At 38.0% G+C, this 2,433-nt stretch overlaps 1 long non-coding RNA gene across 1 annotated transcript; it reads left to right on the forward strand.

Annotated features, from left to right (window-relative positions):
* The first annotated feature begins 739 nt into the window (after nt 1-739).
* LOC131129823 (uncharacterized) lies at nt 740-2,171 on the forward strand. The gene is made up of 3 exons (XR_009129896.1): nt 740-928; nt 1,412-1,539; nt 1,970-2,171. It is a non-coding gene; the product is annotated as an uncharacterized LOC131129823 (long non-coding RNA).
* The last annotated feature ends 262 nt before the right edge of the window (nt 2,172-2,433 follow it).

The following is a 2,433-nucleotide window of genomic DNA, read 5'->3' on the forward strand; positions in this document are numbered from 1 at the left end:
TCGAATTCGCGCCCAAACTAGTTCAAACTGCTAAGTATACAGTGGACTATCGGTGGCTAACGGAAGCCCGCTAGCATGCAGCAGTCTAGTTTAAAAAAAACACCGGTTCATCAGCACGCTCATATTAATTCACGAGATTCATTAACTTGATATCACATAAAATGGCAAATTGACGAGATAACTGACGTTGTCCTCATAACTATCACACATAGTGCATGTCTCTTGTAACTTCAACAACATAGTTTGGTTCCTACATAGCTCGCCAGCGAATGTGTTCGCTTGCCACTTTTGGAGGGAATGGAAGTTTGCTAAGGTTACCGATCCATTCCTGAAGCTAGTACTCAACAGTGCTTCACGAACTTACATTTTAACAAGTTTATGAAGCTTTATATAATAATATAAAGTCAATTCTACGGTAAAACAATAGTGGGCATGTAACAAACCTTGCTCCGTGCTGAAATTGGTCTCCTCAGATGAAATGTGGGGTCCGAACGAAGTAAGTTTGTGGGCGTGTTGTCCAAAATAACCCAGCACAATATAATGGAAATCACAACCCAGCAGCAAATAACTCAGCACCCAACAGAGATAACCCAGCGAATTGGGTTCTCAGAATACCCAACTCAATCAAAATAACCCAATTAAATGACCCAACAGGCTCAACCCAGCGATTGGGTTTTTTTCCGTTAGCCACCGATAGTCCACTGTATACTTAGCAGTTTGAACTAGTTTGGGCGCGAATTCGACGACAGTTTTGTAAGTCGCATATAAATGTGGAGAATACGTTTGGACTACTGAATCTTATTTCATTTCATGGTATGTTTGTTCTTATGGACCCTCTTTGTGATGTTTCAGTTCGCTGAAAAGCATCTATGGATGAGTTTGTCAGTTCCAACTTGACTGAGTGGCAGCTACCAGGGCTGATTGAAAGGTAAGTCATCTTCATGCCTTCATTTTATGGGTATTGTTTTACAGTAGCTACTGTGCCTACTATATGCTCTATACATAAGAAATGGCGGTGGGTCAGTCACTGTAGCTTGTACCAATACCCAAATTTTGATTTGATTTTGATTGTGATCCATCTTGTGATTCCAATATATATTGCTGTTATAGTCAAAAAGATTGCTCACCACTGCTCTAGACAATGATGACAAACCCTCAATGGTACACATTATGATCCCAATTGGTAAAAAAATGTTTGGGGTGTGTTTTTGTGTTTTAAAATAGACCAAGTAAACATAATCGAGACATTTTCTTAATATTATGTTAGGGTTGATTGCAATACGACAACACTGCACAGTAGTGGGACATATTGAAAACAAGACAGTTTTATCTAAAATTGTAATATTATATTATATTATTTAAAACTCATGTTCTCAACAATCTGGTAATGACACCCATAATTGTCCTACAGATGCCAGGGGAGAAGTCGCCCTGACGCTTCTGCCCATCCTGCTCCCTCCGCCTGTGTTTAAAAAGGGCAGGAAATTGGTCCGGGCGAGTATTCAGGAGGTGAAGAGAGCCTTCCTCGATGTTAAGCCCGTAAGTAATTTACCTTTCAATAGAAATTAAAATGTAAATGAATTGTGAAATGACTCCAGTTGTTCTTTTACACAGTTTTAAAGAAGGACTCTTTTTATGAGGAGCTACTTGAAAAGATTGTATTTCGTGGAATGTGTGACAGCGTAACATTTGGCTGTGTTTCTCATTTCATGAAGCACTATTCTTACAAGTTGTAACTTGGTGTAAGTTGTTACTCCATAGTGATGTGTGACATATAAACCACAGACCAAACATAAGACTGGCCAAACCCCCTGAATAAATTGTTGAACACTCCATTGAATTTACAGGTGTCATACTTCTCCCTGTAGAATATATATTGAAATAGCTTCAGTAGAGAGCTGATGACAATTGCTCTGCACTGCCAGAAATACTTACAAAATACTTACCTTTTTTTCTTTTCTCATCGTAGGTCGGAGCTAACATGGTGGAATACTTGCAGCAGGCAGAATCGCCTCCCCATTTGTGCTGCTGCTCACAGAGCCTCTTGTTCTATGTATATATCACTCTCTCATAGCTGTCCCCCTCACTTGTTCTTAAAATGTTATTTTTTTTGTACATAATTTGTTCATATGTGAAGGAAATGTTGTGAGTTGTTATATTTGTATGTTCTGGAAATGTTGAATTTTAATAAATATTTTATTGTTACATTGGTGTCATTATCATTGTAATATATTATTAATAGTATTAGCATACAATAAAAATAAATAAATAATAATTAAAATATAAATAAATATATATTGTATATATATGGACAATTTGGAGTGGCCAATTAACCTAGCATGTTTTTGGAATGTGGGAGGAAACCGGAGTACCCGGAGAAAACCCACGCATGCACGGGGAGAACATGCAAACTGCATGCAGCCCTGTCTTCAT

This window comes from Doryrhamphus excisus, chromosome 5 (assembly GCF_030265055.1).
Source record: "Doryrhamphus excisus isolate RoL2022-K1 chromosome 5, RoL_Dexc_1.0, whole genome shotgun sequence".
NCBI lineage: Eukaryota > Metazoa > Chordata > Actinopteri > Syngnathiformes > Syngnathidae > Doryrhamphus > Doryrhamphus excisus.